This window comes from Ovis canadensis, chromosome 14 (assembly GCF_042477335.2).
Source record: "Ovis canadensis isolate MfBH-ARS-UI-01 breed Bighorn chromosome 14, ARS-UI_OviCan_v2, whole genome shotgun sequence".
In the NCBI taxonomy this organism is placed as follows: domain Eukaryota; kingdom Metazoa; phylum Chordata; class Mammalia; order Artiodactyla; family Bovidae; genus Ovis; species Ovis canadensis.
Window position 1 is genome coordinate 23,023,990 of NC_091258.1, and position 23,783 is coordinate 23,047,772.

The window sequence follows — 23,783 nt, forward strand, 5'->3', positions numbered from 1 at the left end:
CCTCTTTGGCAGTTTCCTGAAAGGAAAGCATGCGCTGTGACTGTGAATTCGTGGCACTACTGGATCTCATAGGGACATTATTTTGCTCAGTAGTGATTTAAAATAATGCATGTGGTTTTGTTTCCCATTCCTCAAAAATGGATCCTGTGGTGTTAGAATTGGTCATACAATGAAGAATTATTCTTCAGGTAGGACACAACTGTGGGTCCATCTACATAGATAAGGTAACATGGCATAGTGGAATGGTTCAGACTCTGATGCCAAATATGGCTGGATTTGAATTCCTTTTTCATCTTGTATTATTTGCAGGATTTTAGGCAAATTACTTGACCTCTCTGAGCCCCAGTTACTTCCTCTTTAAACTGGGATATTGCAATTAGTTATAAGTATGCTGTTGATAGTGACTTTGATTTGCAGTAGACAGCTATTAAACAGTTGAGCTGTTGCTTAGCATTGCCCAGAGGTTAGTACAAACACCTCAATTCAGCCTAGGATCCAGCTAGCATTCTTAGGCTTCTAACTAAGCTCAAAGCATTGACTCGTGGTGAACTTGTGCTCAACCAGAAACCGGAGTACATAATTCACACAATTATTGCCAAAATAGATCTATTAAACTTAGAACTAGTGTATACATATGTTTGTGTATATATTGGTGTGTCTGTACACATATGCTTATTCCTGATGTCACATTTGCCAATTATAAGTTTTATTTAATCAGCTTTATCCTGTGGAATTTGATGTCTTATCTCATTAAACTGACTTATTGTCAAGTGTTCCCAGTCCTTCTTTTTTAAAAATCTTAAAGTATCATATGCATGCATTCTGAATTTTCACCAAAGTCACAGCAACTTTATAAATGTGGGAGAGTACCAATCACATCTCTCTCAAGTGTCAGCTAACAGATATTAGATACCAACCATGTGTTAAGCACTGTGCTGAGTGCTGCTGACTCGTCAATGTCCAGAGTCTGCCATGGCCCCTGGTACAATGATATTCAAAAATATTGGACGGATGGATGAATGAATGAATATCTAGGATATTACAGAATAGAATAAACTTCTAGATCTCTGTCATACCACAAAAATCTTTCCCTAGAAATGAGTTATACACTGTGTTGGTGAAGTTGATCAACAAGTTATAAATTCACCTGAGAATATGATCACCCAGCCCACATGTTCCCACATTGTATCTATAACGCGATCATAAAAGGAGTTTTCATGTGCTTTTCTCAAGTAATTATACAATACCTTTGATTTTTTCCTGGTTCATCAGTTATGTAACAACAGGCTGCAAGAAGGAAGTTAACATGTGTGTGTACCAGGAGATATGGATGAGGATGTCCATTGCTGCATATGTTCATCAGCTTGACTATGATGGTGATATGTATATGAAATATGCATATCTTGGTGATATGTATATGAAAACATCACGTTCTGCACCTTAAATATATACAGTTTATGTTTGTTGATTATACCTCAATAAGGCTGGAAAAAATAATTTTTGCATGCAGTAGAATGTCATCCAAAAAGAATAGCTTGTTTAAAAAGGTATTTTCCTGTTAATATGCTATGTTCTACTGATTTTTTCTGGATCTTTAGATCATCATAACAGTTGCTATGGATTAGCCTCACATAACACCTTGTGGGTGTAAGTTCTAGTCAAACAACATATTGTTTCCATATTTTAAAATTTGTCTATTTTATACACAGAATGTAATAATCTAAACATCTATTGCATTCTTTCATGTTTCTTTCTGAGAATAATGAGTATATTGGGTGTTGAAATAAAAGATTAATCTTACCTTGGAAAAAAGTCAATAAATTGAAAATTGTCTAATTTACAGTAATAGGGGAATGGTTAGATAAAATTAAATAAATATTAAACTGTAATAGTTTGTGTATTTTATATGTATACATAGACATATGTATTCAGTGAAGGTAGAGCTCAGAAACAAGAAAGCCAATTTTAGTGTGTATTCCATATGATGCAATTTATTTAAAAATTAACAATATATATCTAATATAATGCATTATTCATGGAAACAAACATATGGCTAAGATAACCTGAAATGGACTGGAAGCTTGCACACTCTATACTGTGGTTCTTTTTGGTGAAAAGGTTGATGGGGATAGAACAGGGAATGGATGGCTGATATAAGGACTTAAGCTAGATTTGCAGTGTTTTGTTTCTTTGAATAAAACAAAGACAAGGCAAATATGACAAAATGTTAACAGTTGGCAGTTCCAGATGGTGGGTGTACAGATTTTTAGTCTATTGTTCTTTGTGCTTTTCTTTGTTTTCTTAAGATTCTCAAAATGCAGAAGTGGTGAAGGAAGTTAACCCTCAGTGGTTTCTGATAATCAGCCCAGTTTTCTCTATTTTTGTCTCCAGTTTGGTTTTTTTTTTTTTTGGAAGGTATAAGATATGACAGATACAGTTGAAACCTTCCTCTCTACCTACATCATTTAGGAGTAAGCTCAGCTACATGTAACATGAAACCATCTGAAAGAACAGTGAGAACTTTGTTTTTCACATGACAGACATCAAGAGGTCATACAGGGCAGCCTCAGGATGCCATTTGGAACTAGGTTTGGCCATCTAAGCACATGATTTCCAACCTCAAGCCACTTCAGGGTTCTAGATAGTGGATGGAACTCCAGCCTTCACACTGAGATTCTGGACCACCAGCCCCTTCCCTTCCTAAACCATGCTTCTGCTCACATCACACGAACCAGAATCAATCACATGACCACATAACTGCAAGGGAAACAGGGAAGTATGTCTCATTAGGGAATAGTGCCCGAATTTGTGTGTGTTGTTTTGTCTTTTTAATTAAGAGAAAATGTATATAACATGTATTCTCCATTTATTCATTTATTTACTTATTTATGTACGCTGTGTATTTATGTATTTATTTAGTATGCTGTGTCAGCTCTATGCCCCTAGCAGGCACTGGCCCCTCCCTTCATCCCATGGGAAGCCAGGATTCCATCAGGTCTCTATCAACTCCTCCATGCCGGTGACAAGAAGGAAAAGGTTAAGCAGGCAAATTTATAGACAGATAGCATGGGATCACTAAGAGGGTGAAGGTAAACTAGAGGTGATCCACGGAGGCTCCTTGCAAGAGTCAACACCTTGAACTGTCTCAGGGACAAAGAAAGCAGGGGAAGAATGTGTATTATAGGCAGAGAGAACATCTTAGACAGAGGCATTGTGGGGAAAGCTTGGTGATGCCTGAGAAATGCACGTGGGTCAGGGGAACAGCGGCAAAGTCAAATGGGGGAGTGGGGGCGGGGTGGAACGAAAGCTGGGCAGGTGAGCAGGGCCAGATGGTGAAAAGCCTCACACACATCAGTTTGGGATAACAGCGAATGCTTTCATTTCTCTCTCTTCAGACACACTTTTGGCTTTTAGATTCTCTAAATACCCTGAAGTGAACCCACCTGTCATTTCCAAAGTTCAGTTTCATCTATCAGATGCCAATCTCATGAGGCAAGGACTCTTGTCCTGTCTACCACTGTGTCTCCAACCTCCAAGAAAGGCCCTGGCACACAGTATTTGCTCAATAAGCATTTGACTCACCGACGCACATTTTTATTTCAAATAGGCTCTTCTGGTCCCCGTTCAAAACCACACAGTTGGCAAATCTCAGCCAACTCCCAGCTCAGGCAGCCCCACTGTTTCTACATTCGCATGGAAAGTGTAATGGGCCATAAAATTGCATCCGTTAGCAGAGGCTTATACATATATTTTGCAAACATTTCACCCTATAAAAATATGGGGCCAAACTACAAAATCCTTGAGAGGCAGCAGCTGGAAGTATTAGTTGAAATTAGAGAGAGGATCATCATTTCCATTAAGCAGTGCCAAATTTTGTAATGCAAGTAACATCTTCATGTTAACTCTAAGAAGCTGCCTGCCTCATTAGGCAGATAAGGCATTCTATGATTTGGGTACAGAATAGCCCCAGTGATAAATGAATCTCCTATATTACAACACTGTCCATGTCGCAATTCCCCCTTTCTGTAAAGTTACTACGAGCAAGGTGGCCTGATCCCGTTTCAGAGGCCTGTTTTACTAGTCAGGGTAAGCTCAGCTATGCTATAGTAGTAAACAAACCTCATAGTCTCAGTGTCTTAATAACACACAGTGACTTCTCCATACTGAAATCTGGGATGTGAATAGGGCTGCCTTACTTCATCGTGTAGTTAACACATCTGAAACATCGCCATGGTCTCCAAGGTCACTTACCACAGAGGAAGGGGGACGGAGGTGACATTTGGCTTTTACTTCCCTCAGCCCGGGAAAGAAACATCAATTCCATTCTCCATCCAGTGACCAGTACTAGTCATGTGGTCCCAACCTAACCACAAGGGAGGCAGAAAACACAGGGAAGCAAGTGGACTATTTGTGACTGCTTATCATCCCTGCCATCCCAGGCATGCCTAACCACCACCACCACCACCACCCCCGCCCCCTTGGACTGAGAAAAGGAAAGAGAACTGAGACACCTTTATATTGACTTCTTTCTAACCTGGACCCCACCTGAAGGTGCTTGAGTAGTTATCAATATGCAGTTTATCTTAACAGTATAGAGAATAAGCTTAGACAGCAGTAGCCCCAGCATCTCCACTCTAGCTGTGGGTGCTAGGACAATCACTTTAGCTTTCTCAGTCTTGGTCTCCTCACCTGAAAACAGTGAACAGTAGTACCTACCTCATAGGGCTTTGAGGATTAATCACTTGGAGACATATATATGTTCAATAAGCACATGCTAGCAAAGTGATCCTGGATCCAGAACCACATGTGATCCTGTGACAAGAACTGATCCGTCTCAGTCAGTGTGTGTGAAGAAGGGGTGTGTGGTCACACTCTCTTGACCAAACCCAGCAACAGAACCATCTAGATAAACCAACATTGGGCCATTGGCCACAGGGAAATGAGATTCTGATGGAGATTCTGATGAGAGAATGTTGGAGGCAGGTATTATTCAGAGACAACTGGACACTACCCTGCTTTCTTCCCACGCCTCAGGATGGGAGCTAAGAATAACAACTTTCTTAGACAGAAGAAACTCTGTTTCTTGTGTAAGTTCTTGTAGTATGATGCTGAAACTCATGTATAAAAATCTGCAATTTAAGTACCAGTGAAATATGGCACCCCACTCTATGGTTGGCCATTTCACTTCATATAAGATTTTGTATTTCTGTTCTGATTTTAGGAGGAATTATACACTTGGGTTTTATGTGTATAATAGGAAATATAGCCACTGTGGCTTAAGTAATTTGTGGGTTATTTGGTAGCCGCTCTTCAGTTTCACGGGCTTCTCAGGTGGTGCTAGATGTAAAGAACCCTCCTGCAAAGAGATGGGGGTTGGATCCCTGGGCCAGGAAGACCCCCTGGAGAAGGGCATGGCAACCCACTCCAGGATTCTTGCCTGGAGAATCCGGTGAACAGAGGAGCCTGGAGGCTACAGTCCATGGGGTCACAAAGAGCCGGACACGACTGGAGCGACTTAGCACATGTGACGTTCAGCTTCACAGTGATGTCAGGGTTGGCCGCATCATAACTCTCTTAATCTTTTCCGTCAGTATTGCAAGATGGCTGCCTCAGCTCCAACCATCACACCTGTATTCAAGGTAGAAAGAAGGAGAAGGAGTCATGTCTATCCCATTTTTCCATTGCATGCAGAAAGCCAAAGATTCCCTGAAATATCATCCTTAGCCCACTGCTATGATAAATTTCCACCTACATTTCATTGGCCAGAACTGTGTCACACAGCGACCTCTGATTGCAAAGGAGGATGGGAAAATTAAACAGTGGTTTTCTTACAAATATGTATGTCTGGAAAAGGGTGTTAGGTCAACCAACCCATAACATTTGCCCCACGAACTTATCCAAATAGGTTATGTGTGAGGGAGAGGAGGCATAGCATCCATTCCATCGATCACCTGAGAACTCTGTGGTCAGTTCACTTGAATCCGTAATTCCTCAACTGGAGGGCCCAGTCTTTGGCAGGAAGACAGCCTGAGATGCTTCTGCTTCTCCACTGAGAACTAAATGCCTGCGGCAGGCCCCAGCTCACTTCTAGTTGTTTACTGCTGTCCAAGGCACTCTGATTCTGGCAAGTATTGGGCCTCAGTGGAGCTCAAAATGGATATTAGCTCTCGGGTGCATTTTATTGATTTGGGCACAGGAGGGAAATTATACTGCTGAGGATTGTCACCCTGGCCAGTTAAAAACCCAAAGTAAATGAACTGAACAAACCTCCCCCTTAAATAGTGCTCAGAAATCAAAGAGCTGAAAAAATGTAAATGGGATTCATTAAGAGCTGCAGAATTAGCTTTCTTGTGGTGCTTTGATATGTTTTCCTTGCAAATCTCAAGAACTTTAGTTCACAGTGAGTTTGAGACATGGTTGAGACTGTCTGACTTATGAGTGGGTTTAGTGGACAGGGGGGCCAATAAGAGGAGGTTCTCAATATGCCCATCTTGCTTACAATGCCTGCTGGCCCCTACCAACTGCCCTCTTGGCACCTTAGCCTTCCGATTCTTTTATCTGCCTTGGGACAGTGTTTACACAGCATGTCAAAGTGCTAGCTGGAGTTAATTCTCTCTGTGCTCATTCTAACCCAAGAGAGTTTAATCGTCAGGAGTTTCTGTTATGTGTGGGATTTTGCCATTGGTGTCAGCAGGAATAATTATCAGGTAACCTTTACCCCGTAGACTCACTGGCGTGGAATTATCAGGACCGGGGTGTGACTCCCACTCTGGGTGAGGCCAGCAGGGCAGTGCTGGCGGCCCCAGGCTGCATCAGGCTGGCAGAAGTGTTTTGTTTGGCTTATGCAGTGTTTTGAAAATAGGAGATTTGCTTTCTGACTCGCATTTCTGGCTTCTTTTGAAAAATGGGAAGACTTGATGACACCAGACAAGTTGTTTGCACATGTCAGGAGCTGAGTGGCAGCTGCCTGTTTGGATCAGGGCAGCCGCAGCCCCCACCACGCCCTGCCGCCCCACACTCTGCCTGGGTCGCCTATGCGCTGTCCCAGGAATTGCTAGCCACACAAAATCAGAATCGCTGGGGCTTCCTATGCTCTAAAAGTGGGAGAAGCCCTGGTCTAAAGCAGAGTCTTCATCCTTGGCTGATGAGGAATCACCAGGACACGTGTGAAAAGTCTGCCTCCCAGGCTGCACCTCAAAAGCCGTCATCCGCAGGGCAGGGACCTGAGAGCGCACACACTTAGCAGCTCTCCAGGTCGCTCTGTTGCTCAGATAGGTCAGGAAAGCACTGCTGGAAGAGCTTGTTCTCAAGGGTGGATATGCATCAGAATCACCCAGATGGCCTCTTATTGTTTAATAAAACATTACATTGTTACGAAATCATCACATGAGCCTTTTATTTAGAAATTTAGAAAAGTCAGATAAGCAAAAATAAGAACATTGAAAACATCATGGTCATCCTACCCAGAGACTAACAATCTTAGCACCTTATTGTATGACCTATTTTTCCAGGCAAATATATATTTTTTATCCATTTTAACCCAAGTGTGATAGTACCATGCATGTTATTTTCAAACCTATTTCTCTCAGTTAACAATCTCTAGTTTTTTAAAAGGAAGTAAATTTTTAAAAAAAATTTTTTCCCCAGTTGACCCAAAAATGTTCTTTACGCTTAATTGTTGCATCTAAACTGAGATCTAGTCGGTTCCACACATGGCTCTGACTCTTCCATCCCTTACGTCTTTTATAATCCAGCACATTCTTCCCCCTCCCCCACTTTGTTTTTCCTCTGCGAAATACTGACTCATCAAGGGAAAGTCTCAGCTTTGGGACTTCTTATCCAGTCGCTTCCTCATGGTGTCACTTAGCTTGTTGCTATTCTAGAGTGATTTTTCCTGAATGCCTGTGGACTCCACTGGAACTTCCTGAATTAAAGTCTTCAGCGGTAGGGCCTGGCAATCTGTAGTGTTTGTAGTTTCCCCTCAGTGGGCCTGAGTTTGAGATCTAAGTCATCCAGATCCACCCAGCAGGGAAAGATGACTTGGCCCCCAAATCCATCAGGAACCTTGCCTCGCGCATCTGGTTTCAGACAGGGTACTGAATTGCGATATATAAAAAAATATACATTTTATTATCTGGATGACCACAATATTTTCCTCATATATATTTGGTCTTCCTCTGAGGTTCCTGGCTCATAGCTCCCCAATCCGTTGGAACTTCCTAAGTGTTGAGAGTGATCGAGGTGTCTTTTGTCATGTACAGGAGGTGACTTTTGGACAGCTCCTAAAAATGAGACCTAGTTAACAGTGGAGCCAGCGCTGTGACTAGAAGGTTGGAATTTTCAGTGCCACCCTCCGACCTCTGGAGAGGGGAGGGCAGCTGGAGATGGAATCCAATCACAGTGGGCAATGATTTAACCAGTCATTGCTATGCGAATGCCTCCATAAAACAGGGGGAGGTGTGGGGAAAGGGCGCCCTCTCAGAGCGCGGGAAGGCCACGCCCTTTCCCCACATCTTGCACCTTCCCTTTGCATCTTTTCTGTCTGTCTGTTCCTGAGTTACAGCCTTTTACAATAAACTGTGATCAAGTAACTATTTCTCTGGATTCTGTGAACTGCTCTAACAAATTAATTGAACCCAAGGAGAGGATCATGGGAACCTGTGATTAACAGCCTGTTGATCAGAAGTACAGGTAGCAACTTAGGTTTGCAACTGGGGGAGGAAGCAGTTTCATAAATCTGCTCCTTCAACCTGTGGAATGAGATGCTGTCTCTCGGTGGACAGGGTCAGAACTGAGTTGAATTCTGGGACCCCCTGCTGCGGCCCAAGAACTGTTTTTCGAAGGTGTGGCAAACACCCCCGACACACACACACACACACACACACACACACACACGCACACGCACACACACTGAAGTCAGACACTAGTAGAGATACTATGACATCAAAGTCTGGAGTCTCTCTGTGATGCTTTGACTAATAGGATCTGAGCATGGCTGTTTGTTTATCCTTTTTCTGTGATAAGAAAGTCAACTTTGCTGGAAGGAGCCTCTATCTGAGGCTGGCAGCTGGGACATTTTCTAAACCTTTAGCTATGCTTGTAATTTTCCCATCAAATTTCACTCTGAGTTCCGGCTCATGATAACAGGCCATGTGTGACTGAGTTGGGATACAGGAAACCTAGAGCACTCCAAAACATTTTCAGATACTTGGTTTGAAGCTAAAACACTTGCCACTAAGTCCTTTCACATGGTTTCAAGCAGGTGATGTCTGTGGGCTCAGAGATATATATGAGGGCTCTGAGCGGCCTTCTGGTCTCCCAGCAGGCCAGTGGACATTGATTTCAAGCCAGGAACTAGGTTCTGAAGCCCCATGTATCCCAAAATATACATACATACTTGGGAGGCAGTACCCTGGTACAGTGGATTTTATGTCCCATCGCCATGATGAATATATTCATTTTATCCATGAGAACAGCCACAAAGATTTTTAGTTTGCCTGAAGGTAGTGTTTGATTTTGAGATGTGATCAGGAATTACTATTCCCACAATGAACATCACCAACAGGAACTGTTAGCAGTCACTTAATAGGACCCCCAACTCCAAGACTTATTAGCTCACCCCCCACCCCCACTTCCCTGACAGCCACACCCAGATATCAGACTGTCTCCATTGATTCTAATGCTTGAAAAGCTAAGAAAACTGTGTTCTGTAACCTGGTTCTCAAACTTGGGCATCACCTAGATTGCTTTTTATCTTTTAATTAAAGGAAAATATTATTAGAAAGACATTGTGTGTGTTATAGAAATTTAGACGTCAGATAAGCAATACTAACATGAAATCACCGCGGCCATGCCACTCAGGAATGACAGCTATTAACAGCTCAGTGAGTGTCTTTGTGGACAATTATCTAAGCAGATTTCTGTGTGCATGTATATGGATCAGCCTCTGTTTTGTATTTTCTTCTTGGTGGAGAGTTTTCTCCATCTCACTGCAGCTTCCCTCTCAAGGAGCTCACACCGCGGGCTCACCCTGCCAGGGTCTGGAGGAATTGTCTGAAAGGCCAGCTTTCCTTTTGGCCCTCCAGAGTGGTAACCACAGCGCGCTGGGTGACCACAGCCAGCATGCGGCCACGATCCATGGGGATCTTCATTCCCTGTGTACTTTCCTTTCCACTTGCTTCTAGCTGGGGCTTCCTCCTCATCTCAGAATTGCACAACTGCCGTCGTAGCTCAGGCTCCTATAACAAAATACCATAGATTGAGTGGCGTAAGCAACAAGATCTATTTCCTGTGGCTCTGGAGGCTGAAAGTCCAAGATGGAAGTGCCAGCAGATCTATTTCCAGCTGGCTTCTCTTAAGTGATAAAAGCCAGGGAACTCGTGTGCCCTCCAGGCACCGTGGTGACAAGCTGGGTCATGGGTACCTTCCCTGTCCAGCTCCGCAGCTCTGGGGCTCTTGCAGCCCACTGGGGTTCTCAGAACACAGACAATCCTCCCTCTGGTGGAGAGGGCACCTCGCAGGGGTCCCTGAAGCAAGGGTGATCTGCTTTCACCACCTGCTGCTGAGCAGGTACCAGGAGAACCCACCAGAACTCACCCCAGGCTGATCAGTGACCTGACTCTTAGCAGACTTCACCCAGCTTGCTCTTCTTCACTTGCAGAAGATTTCACTCCTAACTCAACTCATGCAGTGGCACCTGCTGGTGGGGCTGGATATGTGGGGACAGAACCCCCAGGGTGGGAGTGGCCTCTTCTGCATCTGACCCCAGGGGCCCTGAGAAACTAATAAATACCTAAGATATTCTTTAGTAGCCCTCTGTGACATTCGTAGAAGTCTTAACCCATTTCCGCATGTTTTTTTTTAATGATGAACTTCAAGTATAATAAATATAAAGGAAAAATAATAGAATGTCTAAGTTAATATGTAAATACTCAGGTGTGACCACCCTGGAGAGATAACAAAGTTTGTCCAGGGGAGAAGCCTTACCCGAGCTCAATCACCACAAAAGCATCAGCTACAGATGCAGTTGGCCACAGGTCTGTTTTTCCTGGTCACTCAAATGACACTCAGAGGCCCTATCAGTTATGTGATTTTCCAGAATGGTAGGTTTTGGTACAAATTAAAAAGCCCTGCTCTGTTGACCCAGTGTCTGCATCCCGATGGAATGCAGAGTGTATGCCAGAGTGTTTGGGGTCCACCTGTGAGATTTGAGGCAAGTGCAAGACTCCGATGGGCATAAATAGATGAGAGCTGTATTATTCCCACCAGAGTCTGGCCACCAGGGTCCTCCAACATCTGTGTGGGAAATTCTTTATGGTATAAGGCCCCATGGACCACAGGATGCCTGGTGTCCATTGCCATCTCCCACTAACATCCCTAACTATTGTGAGAACCAAAAAACACCCCCTACTCACATACACCCCTAAGCATATTGCTTCTATTTTCTTCTTTGAATGACTTCAACAGCCTGAATTCCCATCCCGATTCTACTGCCTAGTAACCTCTGGCCCTTTGCAAGCCTTGGCTTCCTCATCTACAGAATGGGTGCACGGCGGAAGTTCAACAGCAGCTTCTATCTCAAAGGCCACTTAGCACAGTTTTTAATAAGGTAGAAGTATTAAACGAATGCTAGTTATTACCTATAATTTATATTATCTATTATTTATGAGTGTTCTTAAAATCACCGTGAGTGAGTAAGTGCTTTAAAGCAATGAGCTAGGATTCTGAATGCTATTTCATGGATTTTAGAGAACCAAGTTAGATTCTAGAGCCTCAGTTATCGTCGTCATGGTTCCCCTGCTGGAGCTCTGAAGCTGTTTCTCAAGAATTCACAGCAAGGACTTCACAGGAAGGCTCACCTTGCCTTAGACATGTGCTCCGGAATCACTTGGCCGTTGTCACTGAATGGGTTCAGGCCCTCACACAGGACCACAGCATCCCCAGACTGGGCCCTAAGTTGAGATATAAAACAACAAAAGATGCCAGAAATACAGCCTGGTTCAAAGACAGACGCTGCATACGTAAAAGAATAGCAATGTAAGAGCTTCTGTAATTACACACAAATTATTGGTGCCATCTTTAAATTATGTTCGAAATAGAAAAACGAAAAGCTCAGTGTAGGTGGGAGAAAGCTTCTAGAAGGAGGGGGGCTGGAGTTGGCCCTCGAGGACGGGAGGGCATCTGGGTCAGGGGAAGGTGGAGAAATGATCCCTGGCCGGCCTGGATGGAGAGTGGTGCCCAGGCCTGGGCCACAACCCTTTCAAGAGCCAGATAAAATTCCAGCTAGAAAAAAATACATATATAGGACATAAGGCAAAATCAGAGAATCACAGATACTCGAAGTGTGACCCCAGGGATACACCTGGTGATATTTCCTGAGACAGGTCATCCAGAGCTGGTGCTAAGGTGACGGCAAGTGATGCCCATGGAAATGCTGCCTCTGGGTGGGCAAGAGCATTTGGCTCTGCACTGGTCTGTAGTCTGGGAAAGGAAGTGTTCTCATGGGAATATTATCCTCGCCTTTGGGAGGGGCTGTGGGAACATGCAGTTACTGCTGGGGGAACTTTCCAAGCATACATGTTGGTTTACGATGATGATGAATGATGGGCTCAGGACTGAGCCAAAGCAATTCTTTTTCTGGAGGTGGCATGAGAATCCTGCCTGGGGTTCCTGCTAGGAGCCACTGCCAGACGCTGTGACTCGAAGGCAAGGTTCATGTTTGCTGGAATGCTGCATCCACTGGGAACCAGGGTGCTGCTAGGCCGCTGTTCCCTGGCCCAGAGTTTTGTGTGGAGAGGGTGCAAGCCTGTGACAGCAGTGATGTCTCCCCTCAAGTCCAGGCATCATGCTGAATGTATGCATTCATTCATTCAACAAATACGTGTTAATGCTGGGCTTCAGACCGCATGGAGTAGAGGTCGCCCTCTAGTGGAAGAAGACAAGCAATGAACAAGGTATATAAGAAGATGCGATCTTTGCTGGTGGCTCAGCGGCAATGGCACCCCACTCCAGTGCTCTTGCCTGGAAAATCCCATGGACGGAGGAGCCTGGTGGGCTGCAGTCCATGGGGTCGCGAAGAGTCGGACACGATAGCAAGTTCACTTTCACTTTTCACTTTCATGCATTGGAGAAGGAAATGGCAACCCATTCCAGTGTTCTTGCCTGGAGAATTCCAGGGATGGGGGAGCCTGGTGGGCTGCCGTCTGTGGGGTCGCACAGAGTCAGACACGACTGAAGCGACTTAGCAGCAGCAGCAGTGGTAAAGAATCTGCCTGACAATGTATAAGACATGGGTTCCGTCCCTGGGTCAGGAAGATTCCCTGAAGGAGGGAATGGTAACCCACTCTTGCCTGAAAAATCCCACGGACAGAGGAGCCTGGTAGGCTACAGTCCATGGGATCGCAAAAACTCAGAGACAACTTAGCAGCTAAACAACAGCAGCAAATAAGATGTGGAGTATATTAGGTGATGAGAGTTCAAGAGAAAACCAGCCTGAAAATGGGTGCACGGTGCTGGTGTAAGGACGGCGGTGAGGCATTTTCAACAGAGTAGTCAAGGAGGGTGTTTTGGGTAAGCAGGACATGAGCGCAGCCTGAAAGGGGTGAGTGACATCTGTCACTGGAGGAAGAGCATTCCAGAATATAGACCTATGTCAGTAGTACTAGAGGAAGTGGTTCGCACAAAGGTCCTGAGGCATGGGCATGCTGGCTTGTTGGAAAGGGGCTATAAGAAGGCAGGGAGGGTGGAGTGGAGGTGTCTGGGAGAAGTCGGGGGAGCAGATGCTCTCCACCCGTAAGGCATTGTAAGGAGCCAGGTTACTCACAGAAAGGCGAGCCGGGGAGGACTCCGAGCAGCAGAGTGCCACAGGCTGACTGTCAGTTTGCAGGGCCTCCCTGGCTGGGGTCTGGGAAAGAGACTGAAGTGGAGGGAAACGTAAGGGAACAGTGAGGAGGCTGTTTGGGCAGACTGGTGAATCCAGCCGGGGCGGGCGCCATGGTGGCGGTGAGTGACGGGGCGGCTCTGCATGTCTTTGGGAGGCAGAGCGGCCAGATTTGCTGATGAACTGTATGCATGCCACGAGAGAAAAAGTGAAAGGACAGCAAATGCCCATGACCCCAACGACCAGCTAGGGACCCGGGTTCTGCATGGCAGGTACATCGCCACCCCCTCCAGCAGTGACCCCCGGAAGGTTTGATAGAAGTTACTTTCTTTCAGAGTGACTTCCTTCCCTTGACAGTGCCAACAGCTGCAAAGCTTGACCTCCTGAAAGCTTGGGGTGTGAGTTAGGGTGTGATGGTTTACTCTTCTGGAAGACCCTCTCCCCAGCCCTCCCACACTGAAGGGTCCTCCCAGAGTTTCCTTTCAGCCCCATCACTGTTCAAAGATGACAGAGTATAGACCTACGTCAGTAGTACCAGCAGGCTGCCGCTGTTGATGCAATAAAGTAGGAATCTTGTAGTTATTAGAAGTTGAGGTCAGCTGGAGCAAGAATTCCAAACGGTTTCCACATGGAAAACTAACAGATTAAGTAAGAGATTATTAATTAAATCAGCCAAACTTGTTTTGTTTGGCTGCACTACATGACTTGTGGGATCTTCGTTTCCTGACTAGGGATCAAAGCCAGGCCCTCGGCAGTGAAAGCACAGTCCTGACCACAGGAGAGCCAGGGAATTCCCAGTCTTACCATTTTGAAGATCCATTTCCTGATCTGTAATGGGCGATCCATTCTCTACCTCCCTGGACCACGGCAAGAAGGATAAACACCGCGTGCAGTGTCTGGTTATGGCATGAGTGGACCAGTGGTCTTCACGCCAGCCAATTCCCATCTGTCATCTTCAGGAGACGCAGAAGGAGCCCAAACCACTTCTTCCTCTGCTGTTTTGCTCATCTCCTCCCTTCAAACTCATCTCCTCTGTGTCAGGTCATAGTTATTTTTTTAATTCCAGCTGCACTTTTTATTGAGTGTCTGTGAAGAGTCAAGCCCTTTCTTAGGGGCTTCACGTGAGCGCTCTCTAATCCTCACCTGCTGGCAAAGGCATGCTAGTCGCACACAGGGAGGCTCTTGAGATGAGCCACACCATGAGTGATGATGGTGATGAAGAAGAGGCAATGGCGATGATGATAAGTAGAGGATGGTGGAGGCGGAAGAGAGGAAAAAAAGAAATAACATAAAAAAAAAGAAAGAAATAACATAGATGGACTACCAGACTTTGTTATGAGGATGTTCTGTGTTTTGACTAATCCTTACTATGACCTTCAGAGGTTGCCCCTATTATTGCCCCATGTAACAGCTGAGGAAACTGAAGCTCTGAGAGTGTCACACAGCCAGTGGGTGGAGACGCAGGGCTCACAGCCTGAGCAGCCTGGTGTCTGAAGCCTGAGCCTTGACGCGATGCTGGGGTGCCAGCCTTGGGGTGCCATTTGTTCATAATCCCCCGATCATATCCCCTAGCACATCCCTTCATGGCCATGGGCACCCCCTTCTTCCTCCCGGGGCCTGCCTCTCCCAGGAGGTTGTGTGTCCCCAAAGAATTCTGGGGATCACAGTGGTACAAGTGTCACTTTGATTAAAGAGATACAACTGGTGGAAGCACCTTCGTCCTGAATTTTAACCAGTCAAGAAGCTCAGCCCTTCAGTCAACGGCAGGGTCACTTCTCATGAGCCGACGTGTGTTCTTTCACAGGCTGTGATGTATCTTGATTCCTCTCAGGGTCCCCTCAAACGCTCGAATTTGAAAAAAAAAAAAACACACTAGAAAGTGTATCCACAAGCAAACATTCTTCTGCTCTGATGTGACTTTTAGAAAGTCTAGTTGTTCTTGATATGCAAACTAATCTGTAAGGAATGAGAGCATGGGAGAGAATCAGGATGCATTATTCATTGGGAAGCAGCATCTAGCATTTTAGAAATGAGAGCCCGGCAGTGTTGATTTAATACCACCCCAGTGCTTAGGAGGAATTCAGTTAGAGATCACTTGTAGCCTGAAGAGTTGCTTATTTGATAAGTTATGAGAGGTGTTTCAAAGACATTATGCCCATGTGAAGCTGGAGATGGAATTGTTTATCTTTTTATCTTCTTATCCTGTTTCTCCAATGAGACAGCAGAACTCTTAATGGTAAGAGTAAAGTGTTATACCTGCCTATAACTGCAGTGCCTGGCACTTTGCCCTGTCCGTCTTCAGAGCGAAAGAAATCTTTGTTGTAAATGAGACAAGCCCCCAAAAAAGGAAGCCTTCGAGAACTAACCCAGAGCAGTTCACCTCCCTTCTGAGACTCCAGCTTTACCCCAGGTGTTCAATGTCCACACTTGGGCTCTGCACAGATTGAGAAAGGCCTCTGCTGTCATGCAGGGAAAAGAAGTGTCCACGTCTTTAGCCAGTCATATGTAGAGGCATTTATTCAATGAATCAGCGGTTCTCAACCTTGACGGGGGGTTTTCAACCTTGAGCGAGCATCACAGTCACCAGGCGGCTTGCTGAAATACTGACTGCGGCCCACTGCCTGGCCTCTTACTCCCTAGGTATTCATTTCTTAGGGCTGCCATAACAAATTCACCATAAAGTTGGTGGTTTAAAACAACAGAAATTTATTCCCTAACAGTTCTGGAAGCCAGAAGTCCAAAATCAAGGTATAGGCAGGCCCGCACCCCCTCTGGAGGCTCCAAGGAAGCCTCTTCCAGCCTTTGTGTCTCCTGCCTCTTCCAGCCTTTGTGTCTCCTGCCTCTTCCAGCCTTTTTGTCTCCAGGGAAGCCATGGCTCATGGCGTCCTCACTGAAGACTCTGCCTGCATCCCTACATAGACCTCACTCTATCTCAAATCTGCCTCTGCTTTTTTCTTCTAAGGACACTTGCCCTGAATTTAGGGTCTACCGTGATAATCCAGGATGATGTCTTTTTGAGATACTTACCTTGATTAAACCTGCAGTGACCCATTTTTAAAATAAGGTGCATTCACAGATTGCAGGGATTAGGACCTCACATAGCTTTTAGGGAGCTGTCATTCTTCAGCCCACTACAGCAGGCCTGGAGTGAATCTTGGAAAAAAGGCACATTTTTTGCATTTTTAACACATTCACCATTGATGCTGTAAGTAGCTCAGAGGTTGGAATATGAGGGCTGGGCTTCTACTTTGAAAAGAGAAATAATACAATGCCTTCTTTGAAACAGCACCTTTTCTTTGGAGTACTTAAAATAGATTTTATCTCTTGGGATTGATTTATGGTATCCATTAAGCAGGATGCATAGTTCTACCACTGGAATTAATTTTTAAGTTGCTAACCCTTAATTATTTGTAGAAGATAGTACAAAAAATGTCGGAAGCAATTTGGAAATAGTCTTTCTATTTGGTCTATAATGGATGCTATGTAAAACAATGGCTTTTCATATTCTCATATAAGTGGTGCTGCTAACATTCAAAGGCACAGACTGTTCATGTGCTTTGTACCCTAAAAAGTATACGAGGATCATCAGACTGTACACAGTGATTTTTCTTTGCTGCGGCATGTTTCAGAAAAATGTGTTTCTAAAGAAAGAACACTTAATTCTGGATTCAGATCCTGAGTGTGCTCCTTTTTTGTTAGTGAAAAGTTGGGTCTTTTTTTCTTGTCTAAACAGTGTGGGCGATAATATTTTGTCTTAATAATTAGCAAGTTTATTATGATGATCAATTAAGAGCACTTTGTAAACTAACTGTCAAGTGTTTTGAAATGTGCTTTCTCTATAATGATGAGGTAGAGAATAAATACAAAGTATAGCTAATTCGTGGAAATCTCTGTACTAAAGCTAGTTCTTAAGAAGAATTCTAGCCCAAAATATGTGAATTTGGCTTCTCCCATGTATTGCATTTTACAAAGATGACCACAGTATTTACCATCTCTTGTAGTCTTCTTCAGTGTGACCTTGATACTCCTTTCATGGTTATGGGGACTTTATCGTATCTTCTTGGGTCTAAGTGGACTAGGGACTCACTTGTGCACAGTAAAATGCACAGATGACTTCTGAAACAAGGTTGTAAAAGGCCAAGCAGCTTTCACTTTGTTCCCTGGGAATCTTAGTTTTGTTGTCCTTCCACACTGGGGCCACCATGCTGTTTGGAAGCCCAAACTAGCCCACACAGAGAGACCACATGGAGAAACCCTAAGACCACATGGAGAAGGCAAGAACGTGGTCCTAGGCCAGCCAGTCCCCACCCCACCACCCCACCACCCCAGCTACATCCATCCTCCAGCTGCACCCAAGACCCCAAGCCAGAACCCTAGAACCAATCCAGCTGAGCCCTTTCTGGATTTCTGAGCCACAGAAACCCTAGGAAGTAATTACAAGCCTTGTTATCATCCAAGCTGTAGGATAGTTTGTTACACAAAAGGTAACTGAAACATCCCATATAAATCTGATAATGGAACCAATGGTCTGATTATCAATGATGGGTTGAAAAGACTGTTGTAGTTAATGAAATGTGCAACCCCTTCTAGCCCCACACACCCCCACGTACAGCCCTTTGGCTAATTACTTATCCTTTTTGTTTCAAATACACCTAGTAACACTCTAGAGGTGATTCCCTTTTATGCTAATAAGCAAGTTCTATGCTTCCCAGCCCTACTTTCAGTTTGTATTAAAGCTTTTCTTTGAGTAAAATCAACTAGTGTTATGTCTCTTCCACTGGACTCCAGGCTCCAATTGCAGGGACTCTGTTGGTGTGTCCTCACCTTTCTATCCCCTTTTACCTAGGGGGCTTCCCTGGTGGCTCAGAGGTTAAAGCATCTGCCTGGAATGCAGGAGACCCAGGTTCGATCCCTGGGTTGGGAAGATCCCCTGGAGAAAGAAATGGCAACCCACTCCAGTACTCTTGCCTGGAGAATCCCATGGAGGGAGGAGCCTGGTAGGCTATAGTCCATGGGGTTGCAAAGAGCTGGACATGACTGAGCGACTTCACACCATTACCTAGAATAGTGCCTGGCACCTAGTAGGCATTCAAATAAATAGCCATTGTTGAAGAATGAACAAACAAATGAGAACGGTACCCAATTCATTGAAACACATTCTCAAGTTTATATAAAGGATATAAATGTGAACAAATGCCCAAAGTGTAGTATGTGATACAGCACCTTTTTAATTCCCTATGATTGTGTGCTGCCTAAAGGCAACATCTGTGTTCTCAATTGCTTCTTTATAATGCCCGCCTTGAGATCCTGCAAGAAATCAGAAGGGAAGGCGCATCCTCAGGCTGGGAGAATTCAGAAGGGTTTCTTTGGAAAGGATTAACAGATAGTTGAGAAAACTTAGAGAGCATCTTGGGACCCCCTTCACGGCTGCAGAAGGAATGACTTTTAAAGAAATCGATCCAGGAGCGTCTGCATGGCGGCCCTTTTTCTTGTAAATTTCCTCACAGTGAACACAGATATGGGAGAGGGAGTATTTGGTTTTCTGGCATTCAGATGCAGGAAGTTTGTCTGCTTTCTTAGGCAGGCTTCTCATCTCTTGACCTGTAGCCTGTGGGCTGGGAGGGGTATCAGATGGCCCAACACCAGGGGACCAGTTATGATGTCAATTCTGTAAATGATGCTCCCAGGGGGACAGTTGGCATGTGAATAGAGCCTCATAAACTAATGTATCCCTTGTCAATCTGTGTCTTCCCCACTGCTTCAAAGATGTACAAGCCATCCCATACCTGTGATGTTATCCATCCTTTGATGCTTCACCACAGTGAGGCGCTAATAGGTCCCTGAAAACATAGATTTGTAGGTAGATATAAGATAGTAACTTGAACTGGGTATGAATTGGGTCCCATAAATCCCTAACCTTTCCATTTGGCCCACAAATTGCCCATGTTGCCTTGCATGACCGGTGGCCTTCACTTGAGATCTGCTCAAGCCTCCTGAGATGATTTTAAATGTTGGCACTGTAAGCCAGTCTATTACCATCATTCCTGGGACTAATGATGGTAGTGATTACACTAAACTGTTTAGACAAATGATCTCCTCACAACAATCCCATGAAATACACACGCTAATAACATTCCCATTTTAGGGATTAGAAAAACAGAGGCACACAGAGGTTCAGAAATTTTACTAGTCACATGGTTATGTAGTAGAGCTCAAGTCTGAACCCAGCCTGATTCCAGCACTTAAGATCTTGAGGAGTCCTGGCCCTCCAGGAGCCATCTAAGGAATGACTTTTTTAAAAAAGAAGAGAGGGAGGTCCAAGAATGTGAATGCTGCTATCATTTTTTCTTGTTGCTGTATCTTTCCTCATAGCACACACAGGTGTTTGAGATCAAATTTTTGGTTTTCTGCCACCCTGAGGGTTACTGTGGACGTTGGTGCTATAAACTACCCCACTACTATCATCGTTGTTATCACTGGCATTTTTGTTATTATCCATTCAGCTGAAGCCTCCTATTGACCCATATATTCTACCACCTCTCAATTTTGTGTCTTATACAAGCTCATCCTCACCAGTTATCGATAAGTTGTACAACAGGGCAGAGAATAGTGACCCACCCTCGAAAGAGCTGCCACTGGCATGGCACTGCACCAGGGGGCGTGATTATCTAGGATGCCTTAACTCCACCAGGTATCAATCCACAGAAATACTACAGACCAGTTCCTTTTGCTGCAACTAAAATACACCTAACCCAGTAATGCTTTCCAGAAAGCATGGCCTATTTATCATGATTTGATTGTGAACTCAGTTTGGCTCCTGCACCGAGTTTTTCTCACTTAGGGAGTCGAGACACTAACCGCCGTGTAGACTGGTGCCATGTAGGTGCTGTGATCCAAGTCAAGCGTCAGCATTGTGCTTGACACATAAAAGCCAGCAGGAAGTCAGAAGTTACATCTATCACTGTCGCTGATAATGACATGAATGATTAATAAATTAATAAGCAATTTGGGTCTTAGTCTCCTTTGAATTAAATTATACTATCTAATTTAAGACTATATTAAACAAGACTATATTTTCTTTTTTTACCCCATTCCCTTTAAACTTAGATATAATATGTGCCCTTCTCCTTGTTTGTGTGTCCAAATGTTTAAATTCAATTTAGATCCTAATGTTTTAATCTCACCAATAACCAGTTACAATCTGCCCTTTGGGAGGACGCCCCTTCTTAAGCATGTCTGTGTACCCTTTGCCAATCTGATTTACAGTGTGACATTTGGTGCCCTCAGCTGCTTCTAAAACCCAAGGGGCAAATTGGTTACCTAGCAACCACATAAACGCAATTGCTAACAGTAGAGTTTAGCCCCATTTTGTTATAATGAAATAATGTCTTCCAAGAATGAAGAGCTGAGGTGTGCTCCATGAGGTGAGTGCTTTGGAGGAAAACTGCTGCTTCAAGACCGATTAGCAAAGCAGGAATGGTTCTGGTCATCCCCTGGGTTTCAGTGGCTCATCGTTTTCATGAATGGAGGTCTCCCTGGGAGTCCGTGGTCGAGGTGAGGAGCTGCCACATTTGGTTTGCCCAGCAATCTTTAAACACTTTGTAAACCTGGGTACTTTGGGGTGGAGTAGGGCGTCCACAACCGGTAGTATCATTCCCAGGTCACCTCACACAGGCCCGCCTGGCCCCCAAAGACATCTGCCTTTGAACCCCTCGGTGAAGAGCATCTCAATGTTCCTTTCTTCTCCCAAAATGAAATCCATAGATAACATTACTACTGACACATGGGATTTGGAAACAATTCTCAGTATTATACCATGACTTTAATACAGTTATAAAGGAGAAATAAAGGGGGAGTAATTTACAGTAAATAATGTATATTTAAAATATAAATAGACATGACTACAGGGGAAGATAAAATGAATTAGTCAGATGTTTGCACTTATTTGCAATGAATCAGATTGGATTTGGGAGAAGCAAGAGGCCCAAGAATCCATTCTGTAGACAAGATCCCAGAAAAGGGGAGGAACACATGAGCATAAAGATGAAACAGGGTAGATTAAAATCACACAAAAGGCCCTCTGTTTACGTACAGTAGGTCCTTTACTCAGAGAATTACACAGAAGCTTTCAGGTTGGGAAGACCCCCTGGAGAAGGGAATGACGGCCCACTCCAGTATTCTTGCCTGAAGAATGCCATGGACAGAGGAGCCTGGCAGGCTACAGACCACGGGGTTGCAAAGAGCTGGACACAACTGAGCAACTAACGTTTTCAGGGGTTTTTTCACTTTTTTTTTTTTTTTTTTTTGCTTACATGAGTGCTGGATGGGACCTTGAGAGTAAAGTTCAGAATGGGATGATTCTTTATTAAGGGACTGTCCTTCCAATTTTAGAACTTCTGGCATCTCTGGCTGGGCTACTGAAAGCCAATTGATTCCTTCACTGACGATAGCAACAGAAAGCCACCCTAAAGACTTTCCATCTTGGATTTCAATACTGTCCTTGTCTTGGTGCTTGGTCTTATTTCTTACTTCCACCGCCCCAAACACTAATCCATTTATGCATTTGTAATCAATAGAATTTGCCATCCACATGAAATGCTTAGTTAACACAGAGTCTGGGCCAGAAGAGCTTGGTATAGGTGGTACTAGGCTCTTGTGAATGCATCGCTCACCACTTTCTTCCTGTATAGGATCGTTGACATGAGCACGATAAAATACATGTATGTAGCGTTTTTCATGAACACATCAAATATCTCACAGGAGTAGACGGTGAAAACTCTTGTGCCAAAATCCTCCTCAGTCCCCTCCCCAGGGCAGCTATGGTGTATTGTGTGTGTTCCCGGCAATCTTTGCTTAGAGACAAACATATATATCCCTTTTGCAGGGTTTTCCCAGTGATAAAAGCCTTCTCTACAGCCAGTTCTGCATCCTGCGTTTCCACCAACCCTTCCTTTTGGGGGCTGTGCATGGATCTTCCTCATTCTCTTTAATGCTTATGTGGTAGTTCATTTTATGGATGAACCGTAATTTTTAAAAACGTCGGTAAGGTGGTTGATTTTATCATACAGAAATGTCTAAAGCAGAAAACAAAGTAACCCATAACCCCAGAATCCAGAAAAGCAAGTTAACATTTTTCTTTTAGCAAAAGGAAATAGATGCAGATGGTAAAAACTAAGACGGGGAAGGGGGGCAGGCCACAGCACAATACGAAAAGTCAGACTCTGTTTTTCTCTTCCCCAGCCCCGATCCCTGTCCTCTGAAACAACTATATTAACAGTAAGTACCCTGTGTATTCTTCCAGAAAAAAAAGAAAGAATAGAGATACACTAGCTGTGTAGGGTAAGCAAAGTCCCCCACCTCAACCCCACCAAGATGCGTGCATCCCAGTCCCAGAAACCTGTGAGGATGTTACCCTAGATGGTAAGGGGAACTGTGAAGACATGATTAAGTTAAGGAGCTTGATTTAGAAGGTTATCCCCATGATCCCAGTGTGATCGCTTATTAAGAGAGATGCAGGTGTTCAGAGAGGGAAGAAGGTTCTGTGCTGCTGGTCTTGAAAACGGAGGAAGGATAAACGTCCGTAGACAGACGAATGGATAAAGAAGACGTGGTACATATATACAGCAGAAGAATGAAATGATGCCTTTCACAGCAACAGGGATGGATGTAGAGATCGTCACACAGAGTGAATCAAATCAGAAAGAAAAAGACAAGCTGCGTATGATACCACTCACATGTGAAATCTAACAGGGGTGATACCAATGCACTTATTTACAAAACAGAAACAGACTCACAGAGACAGAAAAGAAATTTTGTTTACCAAAGAGGAAAGGGCAAGCAGTGATACATTTAGGAGTTTGGAATTAACAGACATGAACTGCTCTATATAAAACAGATAACCAAC

At 44.3% G+C, this 23,783-nt stretch overlaps 1 protein-coding gene and 1 non-coding gene across 2 annotated transcripts in view; both read left to right on the forward strand.

Moving 5' to 3' along the window:
* The window catches only part of CDH13 (cadherin 13), a 1,027,771-nt gene that overhangs the window by 700,352 nt on the left and 303,636 nt on the right, over window positions 1-23,783 (forward strand). The gene's annotated exons all lie outside the window — the stretch shown is intronic.
* TRNAS-GGA (transfer RNA serine (anticodon GGA)) lies at window positions 18,732-18,803 on the forward strand. Its single transcript has one exon. It is a non-coding gene; the product is annotated as a tRNA-Ser (tRNA).